Source organism: Arachis ipaensis, chromosome B1 (genome assembly GCF_059453495.1).
Source record: "Arachis ipaensis isolate K30076 ecotype BB chromosome B1, ASM5945349v1, whole genome shotgun sequence".
Classification (NCBI taxonomy): Eukaryota; Viridiplantae; Streptophyta; class Magnoliopsida; order Fabales; family Fabaceae; genus Arachis; species Arachis ipaensis.
The window spans coordinates 43,644,032-43,658,068 of NC_142436.1; the positions used below are offsets into that span (position 1 = coordinate 43,644,032).

Consider the following 14,037-nt stretch of genomic DNA (forward strand, 5'->3'; position numbering starts at 1 on the left):
GCAACCAACATCAGAGGTAATTTTTTTTATAGTTTTTGGATTTTTTTCAAAAATTTTTTGTTTGTTTAGAATTTTATTAAATATGATATTAAATTCTTGATTAAAGTTTTTAATGAAATGTGTGATTAGAGTTTGTTATATTAATTTAGTGTAATTAGAAATTAAATAATGTTATATTAGGTAGGGTGTAATTTAGGATTTGTTCTGAGTTAATGGTGCTTTAGCTGATTGTTAATTTTCTAAGTTTATTGTTGTCTTAGTCAATTATTTTTTACGTTAATTAGTGTTGATTATTGTTAATTCTCTAATTTAATCTTAGTTTGTTAATGTTTCAAGCTAATTATTGACTTACTTTTTTATTGTTGTTAATTTTTGACTTGATTATTATCTGAATTAATTAATGTTGATTGTTAATTCTTTGAGTTTATCTTAGCTTGTTAATTTTCTAAGTTAACTATTGACTTTTTGTTGATTGTTGTTAATTTTTCTGAGCTTGTTAATAATTTATTTACCACTTCTTCTTCTGCATGGTTGCAATTTACTCATTTGAATATATGAATTTTGATTTATTTGATTAATTCTACCAATCAAATTTCTTAATGGTATATCACAGTAGTATTTGCTTTGCACTAAAAGGAAACCTTCTTTTGTAGCAACCTTTGTGGATGTTTTTTTATGGCATTGACGAAAAATCATCTTCAGAGTTCAGATCTTGAATAGTTGAATTTACCAATGAATTCTTAAGACAAAGCATCAGTTGAGTGTCTATCACTTAGTAGTAAATAATATATTTTGATTTATGATAAGAACCTAATGTGGCTAAGTGTTTATTTGTTGTGTTGCTTTTGATAAATTCTTGCAAAGTATGTACATGCTTGTATAAGGATTAACAACTTCAATTGCTCTAGAAAATATTTGCTAATATAAGATTATCTTCTTGCCTCAGAACTATATGAATTGATTATATGTGTAACTCTATTTTATGTATCAATGTAAAATAAACATTGTTAATTGTTAAGTTTTGCTACCTTTTTTTCTTACACAAGTGATTATTATTTTGCTTCTTTAGTCATAAACTTTGATATTTGAACTTGTTTGTGAATTTTTAACTAAAAATTATAAACAAATCATTATGAGTTAAATTTTGAATTTTGTAAGTTTAAAAATGATTGAATTTAAATATTTAATATTATATATTAAATTTTTAAACAATTTTTTAAAAAATTAAAATTTAAGTTTATCATCAAATTTACCGTCGACTAAATTTGTCGGTAGTTATTAATTTAATTATTAATAAATAATTTATTACCGTTGGATATACCAGTGGATAAATCTAACAATAACAAGCTCCAAAATTTTGCCAATTAAAAGTTTATATTTGCCACTAAATCCGTCGATAATTAGTGGCAGACGAAAAGATCCACTGGTAACAGGTTGACAACAGCAATAACATATGCATACTTTTAGCTCGTTACCACTACAAAAGAGTTAACTAATAAAAATAAAAAATACAAAAAATTTCGAAAAGAAATATATGAGTAAATAAATAATTTCTTTAAAACACTCACAAATTATCTCCTTGTTTATAAAATTAAATAAATTTATCATTTTAGATATTTCATTTGTTTTAGATAAGGTTTCAAGAAATTATTATTATTATTATTATTATTATTATTATTATTATTATTATTATTATTATTATTATTATTATTATTATTATTATTACCAAAGATTAATAAATACTAAGCATTAGTTTACCCAAAAAAACTAATGTATTAATCATATTTTAACACAAATTTAAATTTAGATATAACATTACAAGAAAGTACTAGAATAGCAACCGATTTTAGCAAGTGAAAAAATTGGTTGCTAATAGCGACTAATTTTAGCGACTGATATAGAATTTCTAGGACCAAAAAAATATTGGTCGCTAAAACGATCGCTAAATTACATTCAGCGACCGCTTTTAACGACCAACAAAATGGGTCACTAATAGCAACCGAATTAGCGACCGATAAGGTTTTAATACAACCAAAATAATGCTGATCACTAAAATCGGTCGCTATTTTTTCATTTAGCGATCGAATTAGCAACCAAAATAGAAAGTAATGTATTTGGGACTGTTGGTCACAAAATCGGTTGCTATTCTTTATTTTAGTGACCGATTTTGCAACTGATAGTGAAATAGGGTGAACACCTGTTTGGTCGCTAATTCAGTCGCTAAACAACTGGTCGCTAAATCGATTGCTAATTCTTAAGTTAACGATTGATTTAGTGACTAACAGAATCAGTCACTAATAGCCACTGAATTAACGACCGATTAGTTTTATACAACTAGAATATAAATAATCGCTAAAATCGGTCGCTACTTTTTAATCTAGCGACCGAATTAGCAACCAAAACAAATGAAGGAATGTCCTTGAGACTCTTGGTCACAAAATCGGTCGCTATTTTTTAATATAGCGACCGATTTTGTAACCGATCAATAAGTAAATAGAATGAAACAGGATTGGTTGCTAATTCGGTCACTAAAGTTATTGTCACTAAATTGGATACTAATTTTTAAGTTCGCGACCGATTTTATAAACTAATCAGTCACAAAACTGGTCGCTCATTAACAAAATATTATCTTAATTACCCTCACTAACCCTAACTCACACACACCATTCTCATCTTCTCCAATCAGATACCATTGTCGTCTCCGACGCCATTGTCATCTTCTTTGATGTCGTCTTCTGCGTCTTGCCGCCATCTCCCGAGGTCCCGTCGGTGTCGTTTTCTGCAGTCTCGGCGCCGTCTCCTGAGGTCTCGTCACCGTCTTCTTCTACAGTCTCGGTGTTGTCGCCTTCATCGTTGAGATATCGGCACTATCTTTTGTCTTCTGATATCTCGGTGCCGTCTTCGTCGTCTTCAAGCAGGCAACCTCCTAATCGTCATCTTCAAGCAAGTAACCTCCTAATCACCGATTCCGATCCATTAAGAACTCAGTCGCCGAGCATGAAAACCCTAATCTCTCTTAAAGTGACTTCGCATTCCACTTTTAGTAGGTTCGTCCCCTCTCAATTCCCTCTGTTAATGTCTATTCTCTTCACTCTTCATGTTTCCTTCAATCTTCTGCGATTTTCAGATCTATTGCTTGATTTTCATTCCTTATTTCGGCTTCATTTCTTTTCTATCACTCTTTTGATTTGTCCATGTTATTCCTATTATTCTTATTGTGTTTTGGATTCAGAGAATGGAATGAGGATTATTTGTTTCCCTATTGGTTTGATTGCTTGAATGATGGCTATTTTATATTAGCTCTATCTGACCATTCTCCTTGTCCTTTATGCATCATTTGATTTGAAACTTTAATGATATACAATATTATCTTGTTAATTGGCTGGAAATAAAAGAGCATTAGTTTTTATGTAATGTTTTATCTTAATATGTTTTTATATGAACTGTTATTTTAACCTTTCTTTGTTATATTCATGTTTTAGTCTGATAGAATTGGAAGGATGAAATGATGTTTAGTTGTTTTCCCTATTGGTTTGATTGCCTGGATGATGGCTTCTTGTATTAGCTCTTTCTGATTATTCTCCACATATAGTTTGGTTTTGGATTTTGTTGTTATTACTTGATGAAACCTTTACTACAAGAGAATGAAATGATGATTAATTGTTTCCCTACTAGTTTGATTGCCTGGATGATGGCATTTTGTGTTAGCTCTATCTGATCATTCTCCTAACTTATAACTAGTTCATGGGATTGTAGTTTTTCTCCCCTTCTTTGGGAAATCTTTTTGCTTCGTCATGATTGATTATGTAAAATTCTTCTGTGGAATAATTTTTTTTAACTTTTAAATACAGGTTGTTGCTTTAATTTATTAAAGTGCTCACATTTCACTAAATTTGTGTTTCAACATTTTTATCAAAGAGAAATTCTTTGCCAGTATTAAAGCTGATTTATATGAATTCTATCTTTTTATTCAATGTTCCTCGTGAAGATGCAACTCGTATTGGGTCTGTTGGAGTTGATAGGAGGCAGGCTGTTAATATCTAGCCTCTTCGCCGTGTCAATCAGGCCATCTATCTTCTAACAATGGGTGCACGAGAAGCTGCTTTCAGGAACATTAAGATAATTACGGAATGCTTGGCTGATAAACTTATTAATGCAGCAAAAGGTTCATCGAATAGGTATCTATAATTTAAATCTATTAATATAATAGGTGCAATTCTTTGTCTGTGTAGTGACAAGAAAGTTACGTTATTACATTTACTCTTCATTATACTAATAAATGCTGAAATTAATATTTTCATTTCAGCTATGCTATCAAGAAAAAGGATGAGATAGAGAGAGTCGCCAAGGCTAATCGTTCGGCAGCTTTTGGATGTAGCCTTAGTGATGAGAATTACTTTGTTTTATTTTTTCAGCATCATTTATTAGAAAGTGTTATTCCCAAACAAGGTGGATATACTTTTGAATATGGCCTTTACTCGCTATTATTCGCTGGATTTACATGTCATGAACAATTTTGTTGCTTCAAGATTTTTATGCTTAAGTTTGTATGCTTTGGTGTTGTAGTAGGAAGATCGGATGCAGAGAGGGCTTTTTCGCTATGATGATACTGCCTGTGAAACTAAGGTTTGATTTCTCTGCCCTCTTTATTTGATGTTCTTTAGTTATCTTGATAAACTACTAGCTCTGCACTAGGCTTCATGTGTGGTTTTTGGGGGTAATTCTAGTGCAGGTGATTCTAGGTGAGTATGGTTTATTGCCCAGCTGAATGAAGGCCGCCAGTTGAATGAGAGAAAATTCAACTTCACCGAAATTGGGCAGGAAGAGGTCCCGTTTCAATTCGAAGCAAGCAGTGATGGCGAAGTCCAATTCTTCCCCAATGCGCCAATTGACGTTGAGAACTCTCCTAGTGTTGTTGCCATCAATGTGAGTTTCTTAAATTTTGTGTTGAAAATTTTCATTGCAGTATTTCTCCTTTGTATGTTTACACAAGGACATTTGCAGAAGATATTGAGAACTCAGAAACCAATGAAGAGATTTTTGGTACCCTTTCTTTTGTGTTCTAGACTCTCACATTGGTGCCACTATTCAAATACATTTTTCTTGTTCTTAAAGCTGATGACAATGGAGAAGGTAAGTTTGTTTCGTAACAGAATGAAGGAAGATAATTTGTTATGTTTTGTTATAGCTTTATGATTTTTTCTGTTTTTCTTTATTTCATTTGTTGCTAAGCAGGTGGTACATTTTCTCTATATTCATTGATTTGTAGGCATCCTAAAGTTAGTCTTCTTCTGAATCGACAACACTCGGATGAATCGCTTTCAACGTATGAGATGAAGGAGCCTCCTGCTAAGATGAACTCTATGGTAAATATGCTACTAGAGAAGTATAAGGCCTTGCATATAGCTCTGCTAATTATGGTTCTGCTTGGAACTTGCATGGTTATTAGTGATGGACTTCTTACCCCTGCCATTTCAGGTAAAGATTTCTTCATCACACATCAATGTTTTACAAATTATTCTTAACAATATGTTGATTGGCCACCCATCACACTTCAGGTAAAGATTTCAGGTGGAATATTACTTTGCATAACAGGATCTGAAGCTATGTTTGCTGATCTTGGCCACTTCTCATATAACCATAATAAAACTCTCCTAGTGTTTGAACTTTTCATTGCAGTAAGTCAGAGTATGTAATTTTCAAGCTGAAAGAAATGGGTAAAATATAGGAAAAAGATGTAATGCAAATATGTGAGAAAGATGTAATGTTGTAGTTTCTATCAAACCCAAAAAACCTTCCTTAAAAGAAAGGAAGCAGAAGTTGCTTACATTTTTGCAAGGTACATTAATCATAATTCTTTTTTGTACAAATTCATAATATCATGATTTTCCTAGAAGAATTCCTGAGAGTGATAATGTTGCTGAAGACTGTTTTCTATGACAAAGAAGTATGAACCAATTTGTGCTAAGTGGACTACAGAACGGTGTGTTATTTGCAGATGGGTTGAAGATTGGGACTACAACAAAATCATCATTTGTAACAAGTAAAATAGCATCTTCAGTTTAATATCTGTTCGTATATTTTTTTAAATAGTCAAACCATCAAGATATAAGGATTAGAAGAAGCTACTGTGTGGTGTAAATATTTTGTAGCTGATAAATGTAGTAAGATCAATAGTTGTTCTAAAAAATAAATCATGAGTAGTTAATTTTAATTTCATAAAACTAGCAGGAGGTAATGTTGAAAAGAAAATGTTGTTGAATGTTTAATTTCACATCATGCAATGCAACAAAACTAATTAAGGCAACTTTGGATTTCTTATTATTTCAAAGAGTTTATGGTGAGGAACAAAAGAAGTGCAGCAACAAAATAGATCTGATATTGAAGCTGTCACCTTGTGGTAATGAGAAAAAAGAAGAGAGGATGAGGAAACTGAAGAGGTCATTATTAGTGATCAAAGATGCATAAATTTGTTGTATTTGTGTAGATTTGTTTCTGCCTTTATTTTTTTTTCAATACATATATGTAGTATACATAAATATAAATTTATTTGTATTAGAATCCATTTTTCATTTCATCTTTTTACGATTTCAATAATTACTGATATTCGATCTTAATAAATAGTTATCTATCTTTAATTATTTAGATATTTTGTTGAACTAGAATTATATTTAAAAATTAAATTTTAATAGTGATATATGTGAAATTTAGTTAAAATTTATAATTAGAAAGCAGCAATCGAGACTGATTTAGCAACCGATTTTAGAATTTTGAAGTTAGCTATTAGCGACCGATTTAGTGACTAAAAAATTGGCGACCAATTACCATTGTTATCATAGGTTCAAGTCTTTAATCTAACTAAACATGTGATAAATTGATTTTCATATAGAAGTTAGTTACACTTATATAGTTTCTGTTCTGGACTATTTCTATAATCCCAATATTAACAATCGGGTTTATGTATATGAGAAGTTCTAAGTAAGAAATTGGTTTGATGATTAAATGTTCTTTCGGATTCCAAAAAATGCATTACAAAGAGAACACTATCTCCTCATTACTTATTATAATATATCTAATAACTCAATTTTATGAAGTTAATAGATACATTGTAACCATCACTCTACTTCTATTATTAAAGAAAATGTTATAATATTGATTATATATAAGCCTAAAACCATGAACAAAATATCTTAGGAAGGTAAAAAGATTATCTTATGAAAATATTACCTCATGAATAGAGCAATCTACATAAGAGAAGCTCATAATCATAATATCAAAACACTATAACTTCACAATATATGATTTATTTTAAATAGATGCATTCATGTATGATCTCTCGAAACCCATGCTAACTTGAATGTTGGAGTACTTGCAGGTAGACCACCCACTATTGTTAGAAATGATGAATTCAGGACATATTGAATTCAAAATAGGAAGATGGTGGCAACATCATGTCTCCAACCTACTCTCTACAATTTTATTCAGGTAACTCCTCAATTGGGAAAAACAAAAATTGTTTCATAATAATAAAATAAAGTAATCTCTTTAATTACATATGTAAAGGCAAAAATATCTACGAAACTCCATAATTGCTACTAGGGTAACATCCTCACCACCAGAAGGTTATGCTTCTGGTTGCATCACTTTGATAGCGAGGATATTACAACTACTTCTATATATAACTATAATAAGTAGGTGTAAGGACCCATGACAGAGAGTATTATTGCCAATTCGGAATTTTAGACAAAACAATACCGTTGTGAGCATAGTCCAAACCGGCAATCAATCTTCACATCAAAGTTTAAAATATAAAATGATTGTCACAATCCAAAACAAATAACCGGGAGTTTTAAATCCCGGGTCGTCTTCCCTCGGACTATGCAAATTAGGCGCGCACACTTTTGGTTGTGAAATAAGGGGGTTTTAAGCATGAGTCGAAAGATTAAAATAACTAAAGAATAAACGAACTAGCAAGAGGTCAAAAAGGAAATTGATGCAATTTAAAGGAAATTAAGACCAAAACTAGTGAAAATGCAATAATTGTATAAAAGAGCCTTGACTTGGAGATGAGGATTAAGGAATCCTATCATTTTTATAACCACAATTAAGGAATCCTATCATTGTCAACCCCTAACATCGAGGAGTAAGTCAAACGAGCATAATTGACCTTAATCCAAAAGTCCTAGCTAACTTACTAATTAACTTAGTAAAAAGCTAGTGTTAATGGAAACAAGAGTCAACTAACAACCCAAGAATTACCACTAAATGTCAGACATTATGACTCTAATATCCTAGGAACTCATTTCCCAAGCTAAGGTGTGAAAATCTACTCATTTCAGAAACACCTTGTGGGCATGAAAACAAAACATGGTAAATTACAAAGGATAATGAAAACGATAATCAATCTATGACCAAAATCAGTCAATCAAGCAAGTATGAATCATAAAACATTAAATTCATCAACCAAAAACTCAAGAAATCAAAATTGCATATATTAACAAAGTAACTTTAACTATGAGAAAATGTAGCAAGAGTAGTGTAATTAAAAAGGAAATTAAAGATTACTTACAAAGAGATGAGCAAAATCCAAGATCAAAACTGAAATTGAGCTAATTCTACTATAAATAAACCCTAATAAAAACCCTAAGAGAGACTTGGAGGAAAACTACTCTACGCTGCTCCAACTCCTAACAATGTTCTAATCTATGTAAAATGTGGCCTAAAGTGTCCTCCTTTGATATGAAATGATCCCCTTTGATATAGCACTCCAAGTGGCTTTAAAAACTCCAAAAATTGGGCCAAGAAACCTCCAAAATCGCGAGCCACGTGCTTCATTAATGAAGTTACGCGCTGGGACTTGTGCGTACGCACAGGTGTGTGCGTACGCACACTTGAGTGTGTGCTTCTCCTTTGTTTTCTTCATGTGTTCTCCCCTTTTGCATGCTTCCTTCCACTTCTACCACACCATTCTTGCCTATTGGACCTGGAATCACTCACAAAATATATCACAGCATTGAATGGAATAAAAGTGGAATTAAAATGATCAATTTAAGCACAAAACACAAAAGTATGCTATTTTAGTGGATAATCGTGGATTTATATGATGAAATCTGTCCAATTCAAGCCAAAATTTACCGTCAAATATGGACTCATCAATTTTTCCACACTTAAACAATAGCATGTCCTCATGCTAAACACAAACAAGGAGAATGATCAAAGGGTAAACAACTTATTAAATGTAACTATCTATATGCATGCAAGTATAATAAATGCTATCTATTTCTATCTATACTTTAGTTTCTTATTGATTTGGTTAAAACAAACCAACAAATAACCAAGTAAGCATATGGACATGTAGGGCTAAGCAAAGAAATTTTGCAAATGTGATCACAATCCCATGAATTGATTCAAGTCTCAAAATGAGGCAACTTACAAGAATACATAAAAAGAGGTGTGGTAACATAGAATTGAGCAATCGAACCCCTCATCGGATGTGTATGCACTCTAATCGCTCAGTGTTTCAGGGTTTAATCACTCAATCCTCCTCTAATCTTGCTTTCTAGATTTTTCTTTTCATCTAACAATCAACAAGCAATTGATGCATGTATGCAGTTATCATGAGGACTTCTTAGGGTTGTAATGGGGTTAGGGTGAAGGTAGGATTAATATGGTCAAGTGGACTAATAAATTGGATCTTTGATTAGCTCAAGTATCTCACTCAACCTATATCAACCAAATCACAAAAATATGCAACCTAACTACCCATTCCTCACTTTGTACACATATTCATGTATGCTTTCCATTCGAATCCATATATGCAATTCTTATTCATTTTTCTTTTCTTTGGGAAAACCATTGTCCTTTTTTATTTTTTTTATTTTTAGAAAGCAATTGAATATGGCTTAAGAATTCATACATGAATGCACCCATTTTAAAAAATTTTCAATGCATACTCAAAATACTTTTATTCATTCTACCAATGTTCCTCCAAAATTTTTTCACACTTAAATGCAACACACTTCTTAACCTAAGCTAATCAATGATGCAAATCTTGTAATTCATGATTTTTTGCTTAAGGTTGTGATGTGGTAATGTTAAAAACAATGGGGTAAGTAAGGCTCAAATGGGTTAACAATGGTAGATGCAAGGGGTACAGCCATATAGGTTAGTGAGCTTAATTCAAAGCTGGCCTCAATCATGCTCAATGCATTCAAACATCAACTATTGGAAATAAAGAATTAAGAAAAACCAAGATCACAATCATAGAAGGAGCATAGCATACAAGAATAAAATAGTGGTTAAAATATGCAACCACACATTATAGGCTCAAGTACTCACAAGGTTATCGTTGTTTGTTTTATCTCTCTTCTTTGTTCCACAAAAACCCATTCAAGCAAGCTCAAAAATAATTTTTCGAATCAATTCAATAGAACGCCCTAAAATAATTCTTGGAAATATTTGTTATTTTTCACCAAAGTTATTTCCTATGTATGTATGTATGATGTGTTGGATGCAATTTCAAAATTTTTTAGTTCCTTTCCTAATTTCCAATATCCAAAAACCGTTATGAACAATTAGGACAAAAATCAAACTAGGCACTATACTATTCATATCATCCAATCACACTACTATGTATATAATATATACTAAGTAGAATAAAAGTGCAATATATATTATCCAAAATGAAAATGCAATACTAGAGATAAAACTAGAAGCAAACCAAAATATATACAAACAACTAAAATAAGAGTATATAGTGCAAAAGTTAAAAGTACTAAGAAATATTCACAAAAAGCATAATAACTAAAACAAAGTAGATTGCAAAGTCTTTGGAAGAGAATTTTACACCCAGAAAGTTGTGAGTTCTCCCCTACACTTAAGCGTTGTACAGTCCTCTGTGCCCAAAATGAGGATCAAGGGATGACTGGCTCTATGAAGCTCCATTGTCTAGTAGTGGTGGGTGCTGTGGTGGCTGGTAAACTATCAGATCCTAAGTCGGCTCGACATGCTCATCCTCAACGATCTCCTCCTCCTCTGCAGCTACTGCCATCTCAGGGAAATCTGTAGGAGCTGGACTAGGGTCTGCTACCTCGAGCTTCGCCATCAACCACTGAAAATGCCACGCATTGCGGCAGACTTCTTGAATGAGGTCCTGAACCAACTCGTAAAGAGGCCGTGCTGCAAGTGCAGGAGCTGCGGCTTGACACAGGAACAGGGGAGCTTGAGGAAATGGGGAGAAAAAGGAAAGAAGAAAGAAAAGAGAGAAAAAGAAGGAAGAGAAAGAGAGAGAAGGCGATGGTGATCGCCGACAATTTTGGAGGTGACGGACGGAGGGTTGGGGGTGGTGGTCCAGGTTGGTGTGAAGAAGAAAGAAAAAGGGTTTGGGGGGTGAAGGCACGATAGAGCATCTTTTGAATTGATGCCCAATTCGACGCCTGTGCGTACACACAAAGGAGTGTGCGTACGCAAACTAGGGAAATCAAAGGGCGTTCATATGCACAATGGTGTGCGAACGCTCCCGGCAAGAAGGGTGATAACAAGTATGCGTACGCACATGGTGGTGCGTGCGCACAGCAATCAATTTTTTTTTTTAGAAAAAGGGTCATGTGTGCGTGTGCACATGGGCGTGCGTACGCACAGAGAGAAAAAAGGCTGGTTTTTGAGCGCACAAGCATGTGTGAATGCTCCCAGCAGAGGGGGTGAAAACGTGTGTGCGTACACACAGGTCGGTGCGTACGCACAGATGACAAAAACTGGGAAAAGTGTGCGTATGCACTGACGTGTATGTACGCACAATGCTCTTTTTTTCTAAAAATTTTGAGAGTCTTAAAGCACCAAACATGATATCAAGCAAAGGTTTTCAGACCCCAAAACACATTAAAACCCCAAAAACATGTTATTCCACTAAGACTACCTAATCATTCACCAAAATGTAACTAAACTAAACTAAGCAAGATAAACAATTATTCTAGAAACAAAAGTTAAAAGAAGGAAAAGGTTAGAAAGAGATTACCATGGTGGGGTGTCTCCCACCTAGCACTTTGGTTTATTGTCCTTAAGTTGGACATTTTTGGGTGAGGCCTTTGTCAAGGTGGCTTGTGCTTCCACTCCTTCTTGAATTGCCACCTAAGTTTGCTCTTGATTTGACCTCTGGGATTCCAAATGAAGCGCATCAAACTCTCAAGCAACTCCAATTTAGTAATTAGGATCCATAAATGCTGATTGTTGAAACTTATGCCCGGATCCTATATTCTAGTCTCTTGTTCATCTTCTTGTTGATCATCATTTTTGCACTTAGATGAACAAACTCTTGAATCACCATTGGAGCACTCAAACACTCCTAGGAATCTTCCCAACTGAATCTTGCACCATATTTGAACTCCAAATGTTGAATTGGCTTCTTTGATGAACTTTTAATTTCTTTGCCAATTTTCATTCCTCTCTTCACCATCTAACACTCCAAGAAGCGTTTGAAGTTGATGATCTGTCTCCAAGACAACATATTGATGTGGGCTGATGAAACTCATTAGTGAAATTTTCATCCACTCAATTTGCTCTTGCATAAATACCTTCACTTCTTGGTAGTTTAACTCTTCCTCATCAATATTTTGTAGCTTTTCTTCATAAGCCTCCTCTAAATCTTCCTCATCATCACTCAAATCAAATTTTGGAGGTTATTTGAAGTCCACATCAACATCCCCTTCAAATTCAATGGAGGAAGGTTCATGAAGATCATTGAGGAGATTGACCAAGGTAGACAACAAATCATTGATGATGGAATCCACTTGATCAATTTCCATCAATTCTTCATTTACCTCCTCTTGTGCTTCATGTCTTAACTTCTCATCTTCCACCTGATTTTGCAATCTTTCCTTCACTCCACACTCTTCACTTGAGCTTGGTTCCTCATATTCATCCAAGGAATCACCTTGGTTGTGGCATGAACGTAACGAAGCTAACCGAGTTAATGCTTCCACTAATGTACACATAACACACTCTTGCTCCTTCCGGAACTCCTTTTGTTCTTGAATAAGAACTTGGAGTGCTTCTTGTGTGGCTTGATCCATACATTAAGATGAAACTTGACGTGATGAACATTAAAAAATAAACTCATGAGGGTAACGGTTTTGGCTTTGTATATAGTGAGATGGTGGTGTATAGAATTGGTGACAAAATGGATAAGTGTCTAGATTCCATCGGGGTGAATTGTGGTAATGGTGTGGATAAGTCATAGAGAAAATATGAACAAAACCTACTAACAAAAAAATTTTACAACAACAAAAAATATGACACCAATTGCATAATCCCCAGCAACGAAGCCAAAAACATGACGAATAGTATTATTGCCGATTCGGAATTTTAGACAAAATAATACCGTTGTGAGCATAGTCCAAACCGGCAATCAATCCTCACATCAAAGTTTAGAATATAAAATGATTGTCACAATCCAAAACAAATAATTAGGAGTTTTAAATCTCGGGTCGTCTTCCCTCGGACTATGCAAATTAGGCACGCACACTTTTAGTTGTGAAATAAGGGGGTTTTAAGCATGAGACGGAAGATTAAAATAACTAAAGAATAAAGGAACTAGCAAGAAGTCAAAAAGGACATTAATACAATTTAAGGGAAATTAAGATCAAAACTTGTGAAAATGCAATAATTGTATAAAAGAGCCTTGACTTAGAGATGAGGATTAAGGAATCCTATCATTGTCATAACCACAATTATGACAACTATGATGAGTTAATCTCACTTCGTCAACCGCTAACATCGAGGAATAAGTCAAGAGAGCGTAATTGACCTTAATCCAAAAGTCCTAGCTAACTTACTAATTAACTTAGTAAAAATCTAGCGTTAATGGAAACAAGAGTCAACTAACAACCCAAGAATTACAACTAAATGTCGGACACTATGACTCTAGTATCCTAGGAACTCATTTCCCAAGCTAAGGTGAGAAAATCTACTCAAAATCCATAATTGGAATTTTCACAAACACCTTGTGGGCATAAAAACAAAATATGGTAAATTGCAAAGGAT

General features: G+C 33.5%; 3 non-coding genes across 3 annotated transcripts; all 3 read left to right on the forward strand.

The window, feature by feature from the left end:
• Nucleotides 1–3,233: 3,233 nt before the first annotated feature.
• Nucleotides 3,234–3,316, forward strand: LOC148576372 (small nucleolar RNA Z102/R77). The gene has a single exon (XR_015904379.1). It is a non-coding gene; the product is annotated as a small nucleolar RNA Z102/R77 (small nucleolar RNA).
• A 182-nt stretch (nucleotides 3,317–3,498) lies between these two features.
• Nucleotides 3,499–3,581, forward strand: LOC148576373 (small nucleolar RNA Z102/R77). The gene has a single exon (XR_015904380.1). It is a non-coding gene; the product is annotated as a small nucleolar RNA Z102/R77 (small nucleolar RNA).
• A 61-nt stretch (nucleotides 3,582–3,642) lies between these two features.
• On the forward strand, nucleotides 3,643–3,724 carry LOC148576374 (small nucleolar RNA Z102/R77). Its single transcript, XR_015904377.1, has one exon. It is a non-coding gene; the product is annotated as a small nucleolar RNA Z102/R77 (small nucleolar RNA).
• Nucleotides 3,725–14,037: the final 10,313 nt, after the last annotated feature.